Here is a 24,037-nt window from a genome sequence, read left to right on the forward strand (position 1 = left end):
TGACGTCCATTGTTACGGCCGCTGACGTCGGCCGTGATTTAGATGCCTCGTTCCACGGGTTGAATCCTCACCCACCCCTCCCCCTTCCCTCTTCCCCGCGTCTATGAGCCTCTATGAGTCTCTATGAGTCGCCGGAGTGATCGCGCGCGCTTTGTTTGCCCACAGATTTCTTTCTTCGTGCAATAAGGCGCTCGTTGATGCCGTTACCGGGCCTCTGAGAACAGGTGGACACGGTCCATTGTCGTTTAGAAAGAAGATTGAAATGTTGCTCGAAGAGGGAGGGAGAAGACTCGATCGTTTGCTCGATCGTTCGTGTGAAAAATTAATCGTTGACTGCTAATTTGGAAGTATCTTAGTAAGTTTCTTGGAGGAGATTGAAGGAGCGAAAGTTTTATTTGAATGAATTCTTTTTTTAATTTAATTAAAAGGAGTGAAAATAAACTTAATTTTTCACTTCTATTTCATCCGACTTCCCTTTCTACATTATTCCCCGGCTACGTGATTGGCGTATCGAGCTCGAAAGAAGGACTTTACGGGAGAGACTCGCGCCAGGATTACGGATTAACGAGATGCGACGATAGCAAGCTGCGCGTAGCAGCTGTTGCCGCGTGATAGCGCAAGCAAGGGTTTAATGTACCTCGAAGCTGAGAAACGAGGCACATACTGGTCTATCCGCTTCGCAGTTTACCCTTTACGCGCGGCATATGGCGCGCAATGATTTTTTTTTTCATCGGGTTAATTATGCGAATACCGTCCCACGCTATGGAAAGTAAAATGTCCAAAGGGACATTTACCCGCCCTCTCATCTCTTTTATCTACATCCTCAAGCGTTATCGCCTATTCGTTCTATTCATATATATCTGCCTGCGCCATTTTGTTTCACGCTTGAAATCCTATTGCATATTTGTCGGGAAAATTGCGCGACGAACGGCCGACAAACATCCAACAAAGGGGAACCGTCAGTGAAACGTCTTGGAAATTGCTCGTCTGCCGTTGGCAGGCCTGCAGAGGACGATGCAATTTTCGAGGATAATGCAACGACGACGCTCTTTTGCAGCGGGAAATTTTTATCGTCTCGATCGAATCGATGGAAGCAACGTAAGGCTTGGTTCTGTCCGCTAAACGGATTAAGTTCGAGGAGTCAGAGTTTGGCAATTTCATGGTCCGGATAAGGCGACCAGAAATTGTTTGACGAGTTATTGGATTACTTGGTTTACCGTGCCTTTTATTACTTTTTTCAGGAACGTTTTCTTTTTTGCTCGAATATATGGAGCATTTAATTGATATATAACGCGTTTCATACTTTCGACGCGAACGTTTTCGAACAAAGCAACGCAATGAAAAATTAAAATCCTCGATAGACACTTTGCTATATCATCCATATTCAATTCACCATCATCTCTCAATCTCAAACAAATATCCATAAACAAAGCATCCAACAATCGAGATTAATTCATGTTTGAACAAAGAGGAAAGAATAAAGCACGGAATATTTCACGTGTAGCGCGTAATAAATAGCACGTTTAATCGTTGTTTATCGATCCAATAAATACACGTGGGCCGTAAATGTACGATGGGAATGGAATGAGGTCTACGCGTGAACTTCGATCTGTGTGCCAGGTGCAACGTTCCATCCACGGCCATTATGGGGGCGTTGGACATTCAACCGAGTTCTTGTAATGTCCCCCTCTTATGCGGGCGTATTCACGTCAAGTAATTCATACAAATTGATAAACTCTCGTGGCGAACGTGACCTCGTGGCTGGAGCTTTAACGCGAGATTTAGAAAAAAAAGAATATTGATCTCTTCATCCCGCGGTCTAATCTCTTTGGAGTTATCGATCGATCCCATCGTGCTTCGAGAAGATTTCCTACGCGCAGCGTTTCATTTTTTCTCCTCCATCTTTTATGATTTTTTTGATTTTAATTGAGCAGAAAAATAAAGATACATCAAGTAGATTAAAATTTCTTGCAGTTTCTTAAATAAATATTGTAAGTGTAATTGTTTATAATAATTTTTTCTCGATATTTAAAGATGATCAAAAATACGATCATTTCGATGAATCAAAAATTTAATTTTAATTTACGTTATTTTATTCTTCATTTATACAATATTAATACGAATTAATAAGAGATTTTTGAAGATTCAATTCTAAAGATTAAAACGAACGTAAAAGTTTTTATAAAAAAAAATGTCCAGGCTTATTTGAGTTATAGGGAAATTACATTTGACTAAGCAAGATGGAGATAGAGTGAGATAGTCTTATTTCAGTTACACTGACGCGCCACACCGTGGCGCGCACGTCATTGTCTCTGTCTCGCTTCATCCAACGAGAAATTAAATTGCTTATAACTTAATAAATAAACATCAACTAACATTTTTGTATACCAAGTTTTATATTCATTCAGATCTTTCCGGAATTCTACTAACAATCTTTCACCAAGAAATAATTTTAATTAAAATTTTTTCTTAAAAATTATCTTCAAAATAATTTAAAAAATTATTAAGAATAGAATTCAATATCCATCACAGTTTAAATCGATCGAAACAAGAAATCATAACACCAAACTAAAATAATACCCTGTCAAAATTCAAATTACTAACCTTTTCCATCGATCCCCTTAACCCAAAACAACAACATCCATTCCCAGTGTATAGTTTCGAATAAACCAATCTTTTCTCGCTCTCGAATCCAGGAACGAACAACTATCGTCATTTCTTCCCTCGCCATAATTTTATGTCCAGAAATGGGAAAGAATTCTCCGGTTCAATTCAACCAACGACCGCCTTGAAACGGAAGAAGCTGGCCGACTTCCTCCTGGAAACGAGTCCCATGCGCGCGCAAACGGATGCTACTAAGAAAATAAGATATACGAGGCAGACACGCGAGGGCAGCCTCCCTCGAGCGTCTCCTAACTCAAACCACGGCGTTACCATCTACGGTGGCAGCGAAATAATTGCGACGTCGTCGCTGACAAAGAGGACACAGGCGTGGGCTTCGAATACTCGCGAGTATTCTTCCTGCTTCGACGCGGAACGAAGCGGGTAACCGAATGCGGGACGTGAAAGGAGGGAAGAGAGCTTGTACACGCTCGAACGGTGTGTACAAGCTTCTCGATACACCTCTCCAATACATCCGCGTGGGGAAATTGATTTGTTGCGCGAACCAGCCCATGTTCAAATTGAGATAAAACTCGAGAGCGCTCGGTTTCATGAATATGGATGGGTGACGAAACTCGAGATCCGTGACCTTTGATTTTTATCTGGTCGCCTCAGGCGACGATGGAAGGGACAAAAAAGTGAGTGAACAGTGATTGGTGATTAGGGAAGGGATGAAGAAAAGGGGTAGAAAGTTTTGGATTTGGATGAATTTCTACATTTCGTATGAAAGGTGTACAAAATGTTGGTGTGATATAATAATAAGATGGATTCGATTCGTTCTAACGTGTAATAACATATACACATTGTATATACATTATAAGAAGAATGTGGACAAATTGATATACATTTACGCATCTTCGGATTCATAATGATCATAAAATTGTGATAACATTTATCTTTGCGTCTTCACGCGTGTGATTTTTTAAGTCCACGTTGTTAATGTTGAAACCTGTTAACAACATTCCCCTATAATTCCATCGCGTATCTTTGAATTTCTTTGGCCGGCAATAAGCAGCTGCCTCTCGAGAGGAAATTGCGTGAGGATCCGCATTTGGGCAACGCAATATCGTCGTGCACGAGACCCATTAAGCAGATTAGCCTGACAGCCGAGTTACGCCGTCGCGTCCACGGCGACCGCCTTAATAGAGACGTAAAACTCGTCCTGGGTGGATACCGCGCCATCTCCTCCGTGCGGTGGTTATATACGTGATGGTGAGGAGGGAAAAAGAAAAAAGAGAGGAAAAAAAAAAAGAAAAAAAGAGGGAAAAAGGCCTCTCGCGATTCTGGCACGCGGGGAAATTGATTGCACCGTGGGTGGTGCGTCCCGTGGGACGAGCACGATATCTACACACGAGGGGTGCTGCGAGTCCCTCGAATTCATAATTAGCCCGTTAATTGGCTATAATTTGCCGTATAATGATCATGCGTGCTCGCTGCCCAAACTATATTTTTTTAAGTGAAATCGTTTTAATGAAGCGATTTCTTTTCACGTGCACGCAAATAACGTTTCGTTTTACTCTCTTCGCCATTAACCTTTTTCGAGACAAATCTCTTTTCGTTTGCGGGCGAAAATAATACGAGGAAAGGTAGATTAATATATATATTGGTACTGGGTTTTTTATTATCGTAATATCGAAAGAATGAGAATTTATAGATAACTTTGCGTTGTCATATTATCGTATCAAAGAGAGTTAAAAGTGGTGCAAGAAGATCGATCGTTTTGATTACTAATGAAATATGTTCGTTTGAAAATTTCGGATTGAAAGTTTCAGTTTATTTGAATATTTTGACATTGCAAAGTTCAATATTGAGGCTTTACCTCGACTATCCGAAATTATTTTTTATAATAAAACGAAATATTCGAAGTGGTATCTTTCGTAATAAGGTTCGATATCGGAAACTCGGTATTTAATCTCTCTTTACAATGTATTTTTTTTTTAAAGTAAACAAAGTAATAATAAAATAACCGTTGCCAAATGAAAAGCAAGAGAAACATCTCGAAGCAGTAATCCGATGCACGAATCAATTCTCAATTCTCAATTCCACCAGTTTCTATTAATTACACCAACGATGCATAAAAATCGCGCGATAAAACGGTTCTTGATCCATAGATCTGTCCAGGTTCGTTAACCGAGCTACCATCTGCTTCTTCTTTCGTCCGACGAAAGTAAGAAATTAAGGGAGGGAAAGAAAAAAAAGGAGGAAGGGAGAGAAAAATACGAGAAAAAAAAAGACAAGGAAGACAAGGAAAAGAGTAAGAAAGAAGCGAGGGTGAGGCTTCAGAAGGAAACAACTCGCAGAAAGTTCCCCATTACTCGGCTCTGGATGGTTCTTACCTTTTTTGCGTTATTAAAAATAATGGTGACATATATTAGTTCTAACGAAGGAACCCGATGCTTTTTGCTACCAACTTTATGCGCCCGGTCATTTGTTTCCGCCGGGTAAGCCCCGAACAATGAACGCTCGTCTTTTGCTTCGGCCACCGGTGAAAAATAAAGGGGAGAAGAAGAAACTCCTCGTGGAATCGATGTAAGAAACGCGAGCATCGGCGAGAAAATCTCGAAAGTGTCCAACGTGGAATCATCCAATGGTGGAATCTCGGGATATTTTCAATTTTAGATTCCATCCACTTGAATCACTTGCGTGTTGCGAAGTAACGACTTTGGAAAATTACGTTTTATACATCGTGGAAGACGTTGCATAACGCTTGATTGATCGAATTATTGAAAGGAATCTGTGGGGAAATTTATCCTCGCGGTAATTGCAATTTTTAAATTGCCTTTTTTAAATTAGATAATTTAAGTTTCAAAAGTTTCTGGTAAAATTCAGAATTACACGTATATGTTTGAAGATGATTATTTGTATTGTAATTAAATTGAGAATAATTGTTTTACGTAATAACACTTTTTGGAAAGTAAATAATTAAGAGCGAAGTAAAGTGAAAGTAATAATATGATCATACAAGAAATATTTCATTACATTGACTGTATATTAATTAATTCATTTACCAAGATTGTAAAATGTGATGTAGATTAAAACTTACCAGAAAACTACGAACAACTTTATTGCTTCTAATATTGATTTCACAAGATCGTTAACTTCTGACTGATCTGTAACAAAATATATATATACCCGTTAAATAATAATATTCTAACCTTGATTTAATAGTTATTCGCAAATAATCGCGTACAATTCTAAACCTAACCTAACTTAAAGGAAGATGCTATCTTCTGCCGGTCATTCCATCAACTACCAACTCAATATGAGAAACAATCGCATTTATTCAAATTTCTCCGTCCCTCAACAGGTCGAATTGCTATCAAAATTTCCAGAAAGCACGGTATATCTAATTAACCCTCCCTCGTTCTATAATCTCACAAGGAGAGAGCGATTGTGCATTTCCCAAACTGATTGACTTAACACTGTATAACCAATACCCTGGCTACTATTTTCTCGGTTCTGTTAAAGGAATCACTTCCTATCCTTTTTGAATCTTTTTTTAATATTCACAATCGTACCAGGCTTTGAAGCGAATGTTCGAAAGATGAAAACGAAAGAGTTATAAGGAGAGATGTAGAAATGAGTGGACAAGATCGCCGATTCATAATTGAGATCCACCGTGAAATCCTTAAGGAATTAATGGAGATTCGTTATTATTCGTAGATCCACCAGGTCGCTTACATTACATGAGAATAAGATTGGATTCTGTAAGAAAGACAGGAAATTGCACGCGAGCGAGATTTATTGCCGTAGCAGTTGACCACGTGCTATGTCCATTCAGATATGTCTATCGAGTTTGATTTCGAAACATGGCACAACCCATTTGTTGATTTATGGTACTTGCGGCCTGGACGGATTAAGCTTCATGAAAATGACTTACCGCTAATTTCCTGGAAAAGTTTCGATATTCCAAACTTGGATTGTGCTTGAGTTAAGAGTGCTTGAGTGGATTCGTTGGTTGCTTCCGAATGGGGAAAGGAAAGGGTTAAAGAAAATTTTCAGAAATGACCGCTCGAGAAGAATATAGGTATTAGAAGGGTTTGTGTCGATTCTGACTTCTTTATATTGTGATACGCATTATGCATGATTTACTGTCACTTTTGAAAGATATTCTTTCTGAGAGTAGATGAACAACTGGTGACATCTTTCATTTTCTTCCAAATTACAATTTTGACAGTTTGATTTTCATTTCTAATTTCTAATTTTAATCGTTGTCCAGGAAATATTTAATGAAGAGTTTAGAAATCTAAATTTTGAATTTTTTTTTTTCAATATTTTTGAAATCGTATTGAAAAAAGCTCGAAATGAATAGAATGGAGAACAAAGGGAAGATTGTTGAATAAGATTCAAAAATTTTGTTCAATCTAAATATTTTTTAAAAAAATTAATTTATAAATATTTATAAATAATCTTATAATCTTTTTTCAACTTTAATTATTATTATCTTCTATGAATTTTTAATAAAATAAAATATTCTTTATTAAAAAAATCTTATCAAAAAAAATATTCTTTTATTAAAAGTCATATTAAATTGTTTATTATCTCCCTTATTTTTTTTTTTTTTTTTGAAAGCTGGGTAGTTTTTTGCTGTAGATATAGATCGATAAATTTTCACGTAATGAAGGTTGATCACTGGAACGATGTACAAGCAGTTTTCACGGTATTATTAATATCAATAAAACACCCGAATATAAATCAATCAAGCCGAGAGTGCAAAAAGAAAAGGATTATATCCAATCATCTACGTACGATTCATACGATCGATTTAATCCCGTTGTTAGATGCGAAATACGTTGATTTAAGCGAGTCCAAAATTGATTTTTAGTTGTTCAACGATAATTGTGACTTTTGCGCATAGAGTGTGCCATGAATTATAAATATTCTTTGAATGAAACTGATATATTTGTCATTTTTGAAACTTTCGAAAATTAAATAAAAATAAAAATATATTTGAGTTGAGTTAAATTTTCAGAGAAGCTATTGAAAAATTTTGGAATTGAATCTATCTGTCGATTTTAATCTTAAAAAAAAAATGTAAAAATAAATAATAAGAAAGTCTTCAGTTTTTATTCTCTATTAATGCGAAATTAATCAATTTCTCTCCATGAACTTCGCGTGAACTTCACGGTGAAATCGACGTTTGCATTTCAATTCACCCCGTACATGAATCCAGTTGTAAAGGCCATGATGTAAATCGCATGGTAATTTATGCAAGCGCCAGGAGGCAATTGCGCTCTAGTCACTAAAGCCTCCGGGATTCGCGGTTCTGCGGCTTGTTTTATTCCTCGACGAAAATAAGGTTATTAACCGTAATATCAACATCACGATTTACGCCGTGTCGAATCGAGATGAGGTAATCAGACGCTGTCGAAAAATTATCACGAATGAAAAGCCTATTCCTTCGATTCCTTTGCTATATTTATAATCCATTGATAAATCTGATTTTAAGAGCAATGCTCTTAAAATGACGAATGTTGAATTTATTCTTTTCATCAAAGAATTTCGATCCTTGAATTAATTTAAATTCTAGAAGATAGAATCCACTAGAAGATTCCCAATTTTGATCTTTTAATCTTCTCCCTTTATTAAAAAATAAAAATTAATTTCCTCCGCGGTATAAGAATTCCATTCAAAACCTCTTCATCGCGTTCTTCACAGCAAAGTAAAATTAAAAAGATTCGTTTAAAATTTCTTCGGTCTAAAAAAAAATTAATATTTAAAAAGAAAACTTAGAAACACAGCGAAGTAGAAACATTTAACAAAAAAAAAAAAAAAAAAAAGCAAAAGAAAATCACTCTGCATACCCCATCAGTAGCTCCAACAAAGCGATTCTCAACCCCGAAACACGACCAATCCTCATCTTCACGCCAATTTTCCTACCGGTGAAACTTAAATCGCCCCTTATCTTCCGATGGAAACTTTCGGAAGCGCTCTCTGGGGGGTGCACCGCTTAAAAACAACCCCCGGAAATCGGCGTGACGAGGCTTCCGCAGAAGATGATTTCCTCAAGGACGCCGATCTCTCCTCAGGAGTGGTGGAGAGGACATCTTTCCTAACGACTTTGAATCCGAGCTCCAAAGAAAAGCGGAGGGGCGGAGAGGGGGAGGGATGTACGTCTTGTCATATTTTGGCCACGGCTTGGTGTATTTATGGCCAGAAATATGGCCAGAAACGTTAGGAGGTCCGCAAACAGACCATGGTGTTTTACCTTTCTCCTTCCCTCCTCTCAGACACTCAGCCTCCTTCCTCTCGCATCCACCCTCCACCCTGTTTTCTGTTTTTCTTTAAAATGATATACGAGGCGAGGTTGCGCAAAAATGTGCGAAATAGTGTTTGAACCCTCGTAAAAATATTATTTTTCTCTCTCCCTCTTTTTCTTTCCTGTTCTTCTACTTTTTCCTTTTTTTTTCTTTTCCTCTTCTTGCGGAAATCTCTCATCTCGAAGGAGAGAGACGATAATAAAAGTTGCACAAGACTCCGGAGATATACGGTCACGGTTGTCGATTATCCTTGGCCAATGGCGCTCGACAATTCGTAATAATGTGTTCGTATCTGTTAGAGCGAATTCGTCGAGACTGCTCTTTGTCAACGTTCGCTGTAAAGTAATTTTTCTTCTGGTTGTAAACTTGGTGAACCAGTCTCTTCGTATTTACGTGGACGATGATCAGTCATGGTACAAGAACAGGACGTTTTTGGGTAACTGGGAGAAAGATGGATACTTCTTGCGAGATTCGAAGGTAGTTCTGGTAATTTTCATTTTTTTCTAATCCTAATCTCGCCCCAAGGATTCCAGAATTTTTTGCGCGCAATCCTTTCCCATTGCGTTACACCATCAAATATATTTTTATTCCGCGAAATTAGGATATCGACGAGTTTTTTTGTATGGTTAACCTTGCGATCAATCTGATCAAGTTGGCTGAGTTAAGTGCTGATTGATGTTTCGACGAACGAGATATAGATGTTTGGATGGTAGGAAGACTAGATCAAGAGAATTCGAAATAAATTTTTTATTTATAAATTTTTTTTTAAAGTTTCCGTCCCAACATCCTTGGATCCTAGTCCAGCAGAGTCGCAGCAACCACCCAATATATCTTATGCTCCTAGACTGGAGACCTAGGCTGGAGATCAAAGATCGGCAGATGACGAGCGAGCTGATTAGATTCGGTCGTCTTTGAAAGATGGCCGGGACCGTCACGGGTCTCGAATCTGTATTCAACCGATTTCCGCGCACCTTGGAAACGGTGATTTCGCCACGGCAAACAGGAGAGAGAGTCGGTTTTAAGCTCTTTCAAATCGAGGAAGGTTAACAGTGAGTGAATTCACTCTGCCAGTTACCAAATGCGATCCGCTCGTGATTTGGCCAGGTTTCTCGATTTTTCACGGTTTCCTCTGGGTATTCCACGTCTTTGTGACGATATTCCACCACGTATGATCTTGCTCTACCGCGTATATTGTCCGATCGAGTCTGAACGGTCGATTGAATTTCCTTTTCTTTTTTTTTTTTTTTTCAATCTGCGAGTGGATTTCTCAATGGAAAAAATTCCGTGAAAATTCGACCGTTTCACCCTCGTTCCACGCTACTGTTACGCTTCCTTCTCTAGGTTAGGATTCGCTAATTTATTTTCGTGGTCGAAGAAGGAAGAATTCTTTAATAATTCGGAAGAATTATTTAGAGAAAGTCAGTTGCTTCAAGATTCTCGATACTTGAATAAGTTTCTACGAATTTGATAATTTTTTTTCATAATGTTTGCACATAATGTTGTTTGTTAAATTAACATCATCCCGCGTGTAACAAATATACGATATTCTCAACTTTCGCTTGAATTAGAGGGAAGGCAATTTCAGAATGCTCGAGTCAAATTTTAAATCCTCAACGGTGTTCTTGTTATCATCCAATATTCGTAGTAATCGGTGGAAAATAGGCCAAGTTGCCATTCAGAATAAACCCCCCTCTCCCCCTCCCCATCCCCCAATTAAAGTTCTTCGTTCTTTAATCTCTTCAGTCCAATTCCGGGAAATTTCAGAATTCCCAGTTTCATAATAACTATTCGAACAACCAACCCAGCCAAGGAATTACTTTAATTCTCCGACGTAACGAGCCTGGGGAAGAACTTTGGCAAAGCCGTGGTCCAAAGGCAAAATTTTAATGAAAGCCAAGGGTGAGGCTATTTTGAAGAAGGCAGAAACGGTCGCAGCTGCCTCTTCTTAACGAAGGCACATTGTAAAACGCAGGACAGAGCGCGGTTCTCGTGGGCGGAGAAGGGCGCAAAAGCCGCATCGGTCGCCGTGAAATCGACGATTCGTCGCGGCCACGTATTTCTATACGGCCCTCTGGTCGCGCGACTCTTCCAAGGCACGAGGATATTCCCTCAAGTAGCCAAGGAATAATTGACCCGGCTTAACGCCGTTTCCACGATCGTCACTCGCCAGAAAAATCGGTCCAAACTTCCCCCGTCGAGCATTTGATTTTCGATCGATTCGATGCCATTTCCATAGCATGCGTGGCGTCCTCCTCGTTGCATACGCTCGCGCGAGAGATTTCACGGTGATCGTGAGAATTGATCTTTTGTCCCTTTTTTTTCTTTTTTTTTTTTGAGACAGGTAAACTTGGAATGATCTGACGGGGTGATCGATCGACGGGGTGGAGATTGGATAATTAAATTAATAGGGGCGAGGGATTGAAGTTCTCTTCTAGGATTGGGATTTGTAGATGAATGCGTGGGTTTTTGTTGATAATTTTGGAAGGAAGAATCGTTCGAAGGAATTTATAAATTGATTTTTTGTGTATGATGATACGCGTATTTTTGAAATTATTGATCCGATGGAGGAGAGTAAGTAAGTGAACATGGAACTTCAATTTAAAGATTAAAATATTGAAGAAGAAAAAATTGAAGAAAATGGTGTTGTCACGGCGAGCAGGATATTAAGTAAATATATAATAAAAAGCGATGGATAAAAAATATTCAATAATCAAAGTGTTAAATTAAATGAATGTAATGTTTTGATTTACCATATAATATTAAAAGAAGAAATTTCCATTCCGAAACAGATAACATCGTTGGAAACTTTAATGGAGGCCAGTTTTTATGGAATAGCTATCGAGTCCAAATTTAAATAACAAGCTTCGATATCAACTTCAATTTGTACGTAAATTCGATGAAATTTCGTTCCTCCCAATTGTGATTCGCTTGTAACCAATCACTGTATCTCGTTTTATAAACGAAAGACCATCAAAGATAATAAAATGTTTTCCACCGTGTACGAGGAAACGATACGATCATCAATATTTAAAATTATTTACAAATTAATTTTAATCTTTTTACGTCGATTTTTCCTTTCAATCTCTTACGAATTTGAATATTTTCTTCGCGTGACGAGATTTAATCTAAAATATTCAATTTGTAGAAACATTTGCTCGTACAGCTCCACACAATACTACGATCTAAACGAGTCGTGTAAAAAAACAGCAAATAAGGATTAAAACTCAAACAGGTCAAAGGAAGGAAGGAATCAATTCACGCATATTCATCGAGACTTACCCCCCTCCTCCCCGTGAAATCGTCGCGTCAAGCGACGAATTTAACAGCATCTACGAGGCTCGTCCCACGACGAGGTGGATTATTCGTAGCACGCCCCCCGATTTCATGCCTTGGCCCATGAATATTCCTTGCCCATTTTCCATCTCGAGTGGCCAGACCACGCCGACCACCGTTTCCAGCCCCCCACAATAAAACACCCCTTGCCAGGATGACGAGACGCGGACAATGCTCCCATTGTATCGTGGTGCCGTGGAAAACCGGCGAGTTCGATTAACTTTTTCGCACACTTTCGCGCGCCGTCCGTGAACACAGGACGGGCCCCGCCCACCCAACTTACCGATCGTTGTTAAAACCTGCTCGAAATCGTGGGAGTGAAGGTGGCCCGCATAATGGGCTGGCCATGGTCGGGGGCCCAGGTATCGGCACTCTGCCAGAGAACGTTTATTAAAAACATTTGGAGAAACTTTCGTTTCGAAACAATGGAAGACGAATAATTGGATTTTTCGATGTTCGTTTCGCGCGAAAAAAAGTTTTTTGGTCCGTTTAGAGATTGAATTTTGCCGCTTTTTCTTTTTTTTTTTTGTATAGCGATTTTTACGTGTCACGTAAAACATGCAAATTTGAAATGATTCAGAATAATTTGATAATTTTGAATGCTAATCCAATAATTATTTTCAATCGACTGGCTATATAAATTAATAGTTCCAGTTTCCAACGGAAAAAAACCGATCTTTTCTTCACCTTTGAGATTTACTCTCAAATTCTTGGTCATATTCAAAAGCATCCATGCATTTCATCATAATTTTAAAATGGTATCGTATATAATTTTCTTACGTAACAAAGAGGGAGCGTGACCGAGAAAATAATCGGATCATCAAGGGGGGCGTTGAAAAAAATAATATTTTACGATTATCGAATCGATTCAATCACAAGGAAAGGGGAGGGGAGGGGAGGGGACCTGTGTGAAGTGCGCGACGCCTATCGTAGGGCCTTAAGATCCGCCGACAAAGATTCGACAAAAGGTAGCTGCTCAGGACCACTCCTTTCACGGAAAACCTTCTTTCAAGTTACCGCCTTTTACTGCCTCCCTTCGGGCAAACGCACGTTCCTACACGCCGTACACCACAAGGGGGCAACTTTTTGCGACTCCTAAACCTCTTCCGCGAGGACCGCTAGAGCCATTGGCAACGTTTTCTAGTTTACCGAGAATCCAAACATCGAACTTTAAAGTAAAAGGCGATCGGTTTTTACGAGAGAGAAGAACAAAAGGATTCGATATTATTCTAATTATATCGTCTTTCTCTCGATTCGTTCATTTAAGATAAGATTTTTACTCGCGAAATGAATATCTTGTGGCCAATTGTGACCAATTAATATGTGAATGCATAAAAGTAGAAAAATGTCGATTTATTTTTTGAAGAAATTGAAGATTAACATAGAGTGACACAACTTTAATTTGATTTCTGTCTCCGTTAATTAAAAACTACAATTGCTTACAACTCAATAAGTAAGCTTCAAATTCCATTTTTTAGGATCAATTAAAGTTTAAGAAATGTAACAATAATAAGAAAGTTTTATTCTTGAAGGGAAAATAATAATAATATCATTGGATTGATTAACAAGAAATAACAAGAAGGATGTAATATTTTAAATTTTAAATAAAAGTTTTCAAATTAAATACTCGAAGCGAAATAAATATATTTACCTATATAAATTTGTATAAACTGAAAAATTTACAGGTGGGTCTGAGCAGAGAAAGTTGGGCGTTAATCGTTTTCACATTTTCTTAAGAGGCTGTTTCCCAGTTTCCTGTTACAATGATCACGTCCGAAACGACGTGATTACAAGCGACTCGCACGTGTTTCATCTAAATTAAAACGACTCTGGAAACGGTGAAGGGACGGAAGTGTACGATGTGTCGAAGCGGGCCGCGAACATCTATGATGAAATAATAACGAGAAAGTCGACGCCCTTTACGAGTAATTGGCGTTCCTCTGTTCCCAATAAATAAGCCAGTGCCTCTATTAGATTTCAAGTGAGAGGGACAGACACGGTCGATATTTTTCCGAGAAAGAAAAAAAAAAAGAAAAGGCGTCCGCCGACGTTAACACGCACCAGAAAACCAGTACGACGTGGAAGGTTTTGGTTACATCTGTTTCACATAAAAGGAGCAAAGAGAGGCGATGCGTGCGTTTAGGAAGCCTTCTGTCGTCGAAAGGGTGAATGCACGTTAATGATATTTACGAAAACCAGCAGGGATTCGTGTTTAGTCTATCTTTTTGTCGGCGATTCTCGCTCTCGGGCAGAGATTTAATGCGACAAGAAGCGACAAATTTTCTGTTTCGCTTCGAGACAAGTGTAACTTTTTGTTGATATTCCGTTTTAAGAGGAATTTTTGATGCGACAGAAGTGACGAATTTTTTTGTCCGCCTCAGGGACGAGAATATTTTATATCGCGAGAATTTTTTAACATCAAACGTTGATTTCGAAGGAAAAATAATTCAAATAATTGGAAGAAACATTATTTGTTGAGAGTATAATGTTTTTCAAGCTTCTTTTAATATAATAAACTTCGTCTTTCAATTTTAACGAGCAACTTGGAAATTCGAGTTTCTTGATATTTGCAGAAATTTCTTAACTCGTCTACGATAACTAGTTCGTTATCCATTCGAAAAGCGACGTAAAAGTTAAAAATTATCCCAGATATTATGCAGAGATATTACGCAAATTTCAACTTCAATCCGATATCCATTAACTTCTTGAAAGAACTTGTTAAAAGAAAAGAAATATAAAATCAATTAATCCAATCAAATCTACATCACATACTTTAATCACTTTCGTAAAAGAGAAAAGTCATCTACGACATTCCAATTAAAAAAAAATCCCTTCCCTATACACGATCTCTATAAAACTTCTCAAACAAAGTATCACTTCATTACAAAACCTTAATCCTTAACTATAATTCATCCATCCATCGATTGAATTAAATTTACCATTGAGATCAAAACTAAAATCAAAATCAATCTAAATCGAATCTATCTCGAAGGAAAGAAAGAAGGAAGAAAAGAGGAGGCCCCCACTTCTTGATCTCCCTCCCCGCCAATCATACTTCACCAACTCGTACAATACTGGCGAATCGTCAAGTAATTATCGACAATAAATACACGAGAGGAAAGGAGGACGAATTGTGACCGAGGAACAGGGGTAGAGCTGGTCGTGTGCGTGCGTCACGAGATCGTTTCGAGTCGAGATACGGATTACGAGATTGATGAAGAGACGGGATAGACATGCACGCGATCGATACAGAACGCGCTCGTGTACCCGGCGGCAAGGCATGATTGCGATTGGAAGAGTCGATGATGATGACGAACCAACCGATGATCTGCACCGGGATTAGGAATCGTGGCCAGCCACTGCTCGTTCGATGCTCGTTCCACGACTCGCTAATTTCGCAAATCCGCAACAGAGAGATATACATACGTATTCCGAATGATGAAAATTCACGGCTCGATGGGCAAGGATCGCGAGGCTCTGTGTAGGATACGTGCATCGTAGCAGCATATCTGGGAAACTGTTACGATCCACTGGAGCTTTTCAATGTTTCAGATTATGTATCTGTGTACACGGTGATTCAATTTTGCTGGAATAACTCGTTTCGCGTTTAGTGAAAGTAATTGGTGATATTTTTAATTAATATATTTATAGTAGTACTTTGGATGGAAGGTTTAGGTTTTGAGGTTAGGTACAGGGTGATTCAATTTGTCAATTAATGAGGAAATGAGTTTCTTAATTCGGATTGAAATAGATACAAGGTGGGGTTAATTCAGAGTTTGTGTTTTGAATATAAAATGATTGATATAGATTGGAATTCTTTGATCTTAGTTTTGTTTTAAATTGAAATTATTGATTTTGAGGTTAGGATAATTCAATTTCGATGTTAATTAATGACATAATAAGGAAATGAGAATATGAAGAATATTTTTTAGTTTAGTTTTTAATTAGGATTGAAATAAATACAGGGTGATTCAGCTTTGGAGTTAATTAAGAGTTGCTATTAAGTGTTTTGAATATAAAATCATTAATATAGGCTTGAATTCGTTGATCTTTGTTTCGAATTAAAGTTATGTTTTGAGGTTAGGTACAGGACGATTCAATTTCGATGTCAATTAGACAATATGTGTTTTGAATATATGCTTTGAATACGGAAATGAATACGAAAAATATTCTTTAGTTTAATTTCTAATCCGGATTGAAATAGATACAGGGTGATTCATGATTTTGGGATTAATTAAGAGTTACTAGTGGTTTATATATAATGATTGGTACTCTTTGATCTTAGTTTTCTTATCCTGTAACAGTGCTTCGAATTGAAGTATCTTGATTATTTTCAATACAATTCCATAATTCCAGTCCAAGATTTGAAAAAAATTTCTTAAAGTTTTTCTCCCAACGGTAAATTACATTCTGTAACTTTTACGCATTTTTGCGAGGAGAGGTATGCGGTTAGATTAGAAAGGCATTCTCCGATTGAAGAAAGGCAGGCCGAAAGTCGTCGCAATAAAAGTTCTTGCACGATTAATTGGTGCAGTCTCGTTTCTTAATACGTTCGTTATTTCCACGGAGAATTTCACTCGTGTACCCCGGTGGAAAGAGCAGTAATTAGCCGGGAGAACTGTAATTTCTTGCCATGACAGGTGACTCGAACCAATTATTACTATGACAATGGCCGGTTATTATATCGATTGCGCAACGAAATTCCTCTATTCGGTCGACTTGATTAAATATCTAATCAAAAACTAATGTTAAAAGATTCCTAGAAGAGTACGTGAGCGCGAGCCACATTATCTAAACCCTTTACTCTCACAATAATTTGATAGTGGTGGTCAGCCCCGTGATCGATCACGAGGAACATCGTATCCTCGTTGGCGTCGAGGATCGATCACTGGGGGAGGGAGGGTCAATTAAAACTTTGAAGCTCAACCGGTAATCTCAAGCGTGATCAAATTACCAAATTAACCTTACTTAATCAGCTTAACATGGTGAAAATTGTGAATAATAATCGGCTTCGTAAAAAGATCCTCAGATTAAAAAGGAAAAAAAGTAGCGGCAAAAACTTTAAACACGTTATATTTTTCGATCGAAACCATCCTCGTCGCCCGACTAATCGCGCTCGTCAATAATTCAATCAAAGCTCCGGATTCTTCACCCTCCAATCGATGGAATATATTCGTTAGCGCGATTTATCGCGCAGAAAACACGAACGAGTGCAGCCGGCTCTCCCTCGAGAGCGTGACATCCAATTTTGAGCATTTCCATCGAGGCAGAAGCCTCGAATGTTTCGAGTTCTGAACACGACTCTCGCCAAGAGAGTTCCACACAGAAGGAAGGGTTCGTGACACGGTCTCATTATATCGTATCGAGCACAGCCTTCCCTCCCTTACTATCGTGCCGTGACTCCATCCGTCGTGCCATAGCTCACGATTGAAAAAGAAAAAGAAAAAAGAAAAAAGAAAAAAAAGAAACCGCAAAAAAGGGAGCACAGCCGTGGTCGTGATGACCGGGGCCCCAATAAATCGGGGGATGCACCGAGGAAGACGCGTGCCGTGCCACGCTCCCTCCCAAAGAGACAAAGAAAGAAAAAAAAAATTGCTCTAATAATAGTAAAAACTGGAGTGTCTTGTGTTGCTCCTCGTGTTTTGGCCACTTTTTGTATTTTTCGGGAAAATGAGAGGGGGAGGGGGATGCGAATTTTTACGACGTAGCCAAAGACCTGGCCAACCTTGGGACAATGCCCATCGTTGCAAGAAGAAAATAAGGAAAAAAAAAAAAAAAAAAAAAAGGAAGAGAAGGAAAAATTGTTCGAGTACCATGAAGTGAATGAACCATCGTATAACATCTTCGGGGTCCAATATAACATTGTCTCGTTTAAAAACAGGCCGAGACGACGCTCTGGATTTTTGCGTTTTATTTGGGTGACCGTAATAACTGGCGGGAAACTGTAACTGAAAAAGGTAACTAGAAAAAGAGAACACCCTAAAAATAATATCCAAAAACCGTTGTTTTCCGGAAAGAAAAGAGAGTGCGTGCGGGCCCTTAAGGTGGTCTCCTTGAGGCGGTTCTTTTGGGGAAAAATTTCGTCCAGCCTACAAAAACGTTATGGCTCCTCTCATAAACTGCAAAAATCGTAAAAATATGTTCCAGAAACGGAGCCGTTTTTACCATAAAATGCTCGTGGCACTGAGAAAGAAAGAGAGACGAGAGCTCGAGGTCGGTCGAGGAAATTACATTTGCCTGTATATTTGTATCGGAGATCCTGCGTCATTATTGGTTTAATGGGAGGTAACGTTGCAGCAGGTCGGTCACCCGGAGGACCCAGCTGACCTCCCGAGGATCCTTGTTGGCTCGGACGGAGATCTCTTGGACGGATGGCGAGCCGGTGCAGCAGGTATGCAGCAGGAAATCATCGGATCGTTCGAATTTATATTGGCCGACTGTCGGTGCAATAAAGTTTTATATACGTGTGTAATTCGCTCGGCTTTATTCCACGGATGTAATGTAATGGGAAATTGGAAATGGTGGGGGGAGGGAACGTAAAACGAACGAGAGATTTTTCGCGAGATCGAATCATCGTGAAATTCTGAATCGTTTGTGGGGGATTGGAATATGGATATGGTATAATTGGAAAGGAATAGGAAACGGGGAAATTCGATTTAGTGAAAAATTCCTTTCACGGTTTATTTTATTGCGGGGGGATACGGGAGGGAAGGATTTTTTAAGAATTTTGAAAATGAAAGAAAATAATGAGGGAAGAATAAAGAATTTTTTTTTGTGTGAATTAAAAATTTTAAGCAGATTTTATGAAAGAAGAAAAATATTTGAAGAAAAATTAGGAATATGAAGGATGAAGCAAATCTCTTGAAGTTTTATTGCGGAGAGGTAAAGAGTTCTTTTGGAGAAACTTTTAAGAGGATTTTTAAAAAGTTTGAAAAAGAACGATATGGTAAAAAAATTCAAACTGAAAGGAAGAATAGGATTCGATGTATTATTGATAAATTTTTTTCTTCGTTTCAATAACTTCGTTTGCATCTAATAAATGTCAATGACGAGGATAAGGAAGTGATCGTTGTTTAATAATTATGATTTACATAAGTATGTTATTGCAATTTCTTGATGCATAACTATCACTATATTATAAACAGTGCCATATTTTTTCTTCGAAAAGAAAAGAAGCTAACTTTAAGATTTAGTCAAATCAAAGTTTTCATCTGTAAATAATTAGTTACAAAACGTCACCTTGAATCGGACATTTTGTATAAAAAATGCATTCTTAAAAGTCGAGAATAATTATATCGATGATAAATTATAAAATGAAATAAACTTGATGAATGGTATTCTACTTTCTGAAATTATCATGGTAAAAAATTGAAAAAAATAACAAAAATGTTTACATTATAAAAAACTATATAAGAAAATCACAAGCTTATAAAATATATATATATAGCTTGGATTTTGTAAATATCATTCTCTATTATAAATGCAAAAATAATTTCTTTATACAATAGTGTTTATTACAATAGTTTATTATACAATAAAAACAAGAAAAGAAGAATTTCTTAAGTTAAATTAGTTTTACATTCATCTTGAATTCAAGAATCACATTAAAGAAGATTTGTCAAAATCTTCGCATAAACGACAAAAAAAAGAACCTATTAAAAATACCCTCTGAGGTAATAAATAGAAGGTTAATTACAACTGAACAACATCTTATCCTAACAATACCTATACCTGGAACAATGAAAAGAAACTAAAAGCGATCACCAAATATGCAAACAACGTTTGAAGAAAACTCAAAGCTTTTGAAATCTTGTTGACGGCGGCCACGTTTCCAAAACGACCCTGAAAGAAAATTAACCCGAAAAGAGGTAAAATTTTCAATAATCCTCAATATTTACAATCACGTCGGTTGTTCTCTGACAACCAACGTGGGACGCAGTTCCTAGGAAGGAAAAATCAACCCTTACCCCGGAAGCGTTATTTACAACTGGAGCAGCAGAAAGCTCTGTCTCCGTGAATAATATCCGTCGTACAGCCATAAAACTCTGTGCCTGTCTCTCATATTTCATGAAAAGGGTGAAAAATTTTTAACCCTAACCTACAATTACGTCGTAAAGACGAATTTCCTTGCCAACAATGATGGAGCGTGCTCCAATTGCATAAAATGATAAACTCTCTCTCTCGTGCGCGCGACAGACTGGCCAAGGTTGAAATCCTTTTCTCCCATAAATGGGAGAACCTTTATTTTCGACCCTTTCGCTCGACGTTTCTCCTTCTCTTCCAAACCTGAAAGTCTGCAACTGATTGAAACTTTTATTCTTGAACCGATGGCCGAGGCAAATACCTGCTCTAGTTAAACGTCAAATCCGATTTCTCGGTTTAACAGGGAACGGGCTACCGTCGCGTTCAATGAGACGAAGGCAAAGCTTTCAGTCCCCGTCTTTCGTCATTTTGAAACACTTTCACGAAAGTGAGAGAATTCGAGAGGGTTATATTTGGCAGAGATTTATTCGACGAGTTCGGCCTCTGAAAGACATATTTTTACGTATTATTGGCTATTTAAAATTCGGAATTAAAGACCTTGGATCAATATTATTACTCGAAATAATATAAATACGACGTGCAATTTACTTTTTGAAATATTTTCTTACTTAAATTATTTAACTCAACAGATTTATAACACTGTGATAATTCTCCAATCATCGTCCAACCTTAAAAAAATATCTAACCTAAAAACCAATCCCTAATGATCGCGTAGTAAAAGGAAACATCAAAAAAAAAGAAAAAGAAAGAAAAAGTTCAACAGGTAAATAGAAAGTCTGAAAATTTGAATAGAAGAGACCTATTTTTGCGTGAACAGTGCTCTAGTTGTAAATTTTCTTGGGAAATTGTTGTCACTTTTTAACTCTTTTAACAGTTATGAAAAATGAAACCTCGAATTTTACAACCATTCTCCACCACTCCTCGTGGACCTTGTGTTCTTTCACGTCGTGAATGAGAGAATGTTCGGTGGAAAATGGTACAAGGTGAAAAATAATTTATTACGAGGAAACACCGTAACGTGGGACATGGGATCTGTTTTTCCTTGCTGTTACACTTTAAATCGACCCTCTTTGTCGCAAAATTTGTCCAGAAATGGAGGTCGTATTTTCTAATTTATGATTTCGACCGGCCACCGGTCCCGTTCTCTTGTTCTTTCACCCGCGACGGTGTTACACTTTAGACGAGATGCTTTCGTTGTGTCCAACCGAGGACTCTGCTGCAATTATTTTCGGCCTGTCGTCGAACGATTCCGAGAAAGCGTCATCACCACCAAAAACGACCAAATTCTTTTCCTTTTTTCTTTTTTTCCTTCTCTCTTTTTCGACGCTTTCAGCCTCCTGGACAGAGAGAGAAAAAGAAAGAAAGAGAGATCTGCCATGATCAAGTTCCATCTTTCTTTCTGCGAATGAGAATGTTTATCGATCTTGATAATCCTCGTTGCAAATATTTCATATCATCGATTTTGAAATATATATTGACAAGACAGACTTCAGTCTTATTTATTAACACTCAGATTCTCAATAAGATATTCCACATTTTTCATTATTTCGAAAATTGACGAGAGAAAGAAATCCATTTGTTTCAATCGAAAAGAAGCCGAAGTAGAGTCGAACCTTCTTCGTATCACGATAATTTTAAATTCTCTCGTATAATCAGAAAGATAATTCGCCTCCCGAATCATCTCTCAACGTAATTTCTCCGTCTTCCTGCCATCTATCCTCCGGTGGCCGTTTCTCGGTGCCAATTTTCGTCCGCATCGCGTCGCACGAGCGCTCAGGTGCGGTGGTAGCGGGCTCGTGTAATTTGTGCGATGGGCGTTTCCATCGTGTTCAGGCTGACGTATAAAACGCTTAAATAACACGGCGGCCGTAGCGCACGGCGCGCCACGGTTTTCGTGTTCCCGACACCTTTTACGGCCAATAAAGATCGGATGAATCGACCGGCAAATGGAACTCCAAACTTTGCTTACTCGCGCCCCTCTCTTTTTCTCCACCTCGATCGATCCTTTTCCTCCTGTTCACCGAGCTCTGGCGCCGGCTCGAATTACGTGATTAAAGGAACCACCAAGTGTACAGCAGTAGTTGGTTAAATGAACAATGTTACAACGTTTCTAGCGGAGTGGCCTTTTTATCTTTGAACAGAAACAGAAACACTCTTTAATTCTTTAACCTTCGTCCATTTTAATGCTGGAGTTTTCGAATTGATAAACAATTGGATTCGTCAATAGGAAGGAATAATGAAAATTAACTCTAACTCAGATTTTTGTATTGAATATTTCACGTTCTGTGATAATTCTATGTACGTGGTAGTTTAAATTATTTTGTCTGCCATAAATATTTTCGATACTCGAGATTTTCAAAAGAAACGAAAGGTTTCGTAATAAATTTTTAAGATAATATACTTTGACAGTTTTGATATATAAGATATATTATTCCATTTGGTTTTTCTTTGTCGAATAATGCGAATAAATCAACATCTAGCCATATCTTCACTATCGGGCAGAAAACAAAAAGTTTCCAAAAGCTACTAACCAAGTACCGTTTCCCAGTGGCCACGTTCACAGGAAAAAAACATGTCAACTGTGGAATCCAGTTAACTTCACAGTTAAAAGGTCAATTTTTTCTAAAATTTTTTCTCTCCCAAAGTCAAGAAACCGTAAACTCTAGCGGTGCATCTCAGTTCCTTCTTGGACCATCGATCTCTCGAATCTTCTCTCGCAAGAAAACGGTCAACGTCTCGCCTATGGCGAAAAATAATAAAGTCAACGGTACATGCGTCGAAAAAAAAGGAAGAAAGAAAGAAAGAAAGAAAAAAGAGATGGAAGGGTTAGAGAAAATATTCTCAAGGAAGTGAAAGTAGTCAACAGTGTGTTTTACAACTAGTCGACATCGTATCCGGCTTCAAACTCCGTCAAATTTTCATCCCATACCTAACAGAGTAACCCTTTATGAAATTCCAATAAAACACCAAAGTCAAAACGACGAAAGTTAAAATGGCCTGCCATTTTTTTTCCCTTCCACTTCCTTCGTTATTTCAGGATTGAATCCATTCGTTCGAGAAACCCTTTAACCCTAGAATTAGGGGTGGCACCTCAATAAAGCAATATTTTGACTCTCGCAGAGACGCAAAGAAACACGGACCCTGCTCTAACCCTTCCGCCAGAAGGATTTTCCAAGGGGGTTAAAAATTCCTTGTGCCATAAAAGACGGCTGACTTTATATTTTTATCGCGTCTTACCCCTTTACTGGAAATAGGAGATGAGGGGAGAAGGAAAAAAAACGCAAATACCGTATTTTCAGAGGAAACGAGTGTCCACAGCCGGTAAACACATAAATCTTTATTTTCCGGGCCGCGGGGATGACAATAAGGCTAGGAGGTAGGAGGAAGAAGAAAAAAAAAAAACAACTACCGTATTTTAACCCAAAAGTCTAAATTTTGGAAACTGTTCTGCGTTTCCGTGACTAACTTCCATTCGAGGATTCCTCCACCGTGACACCTTTTCATGGTAGGAGAAGTTCTCGAGTTTACGGAAGTGGACACCGTAATCAATTTTAAAATGGTTGTCTTTTTGAAGCGTGGACTAAATGGACAATGGAAAGTACGAGAATTCACGCTGCGATTCTACAAAATTTTGCGTTTGCCCCTGTTTCAAATTTGACAATATTGAACCCTTATAGCAACCGCCGTAACTTCCATGTCTGTCACGGTTTAAAATTTCGAGGGGAAATTCCAGTAGTGCT

At 38.3% G+C, this 24,037-nt stretch overlaps 1 protein-coding gene across 3 annotated transcripts in view; it reads right to left on the bottom strand.

The window, feature by feature from the left end:
- LOC108004018 (uncharacterized) overlaps positions 1-24,037 on the bottom strand; it is a 340,152-nt gene that overhangs the window by 5,555 nt on the left and 310,560 nt on the right. For all 3 annotated transcript variants that reach the window (XR_009832502.1, XR_009832501.1, XR_009832503.1), the window contains one exon: positions 5,705-5,771. The gene's annotated coding sequence lies outside the window, so the exon portion shown is untranslated. The remainder of the gene's footprint in view (positions 1-5,704; positions 5,772-24,037) is intronic.

The sequence above is a fragment of the Apis cerana genome, linkage group LG13 (assembly GCF_029169275.1).
Source record: "Apis cerana isolate GH-2021 linkage group LG13, AcerK_1.0, whole genome shotgun sequence".
Classification (NCBI taxonomy): domain Eukaryota; kingdom Metazoa; phylum Arthropoda; class Insecta; order Hymenoptera; family Apidae; genus Apis; species Apis cerana.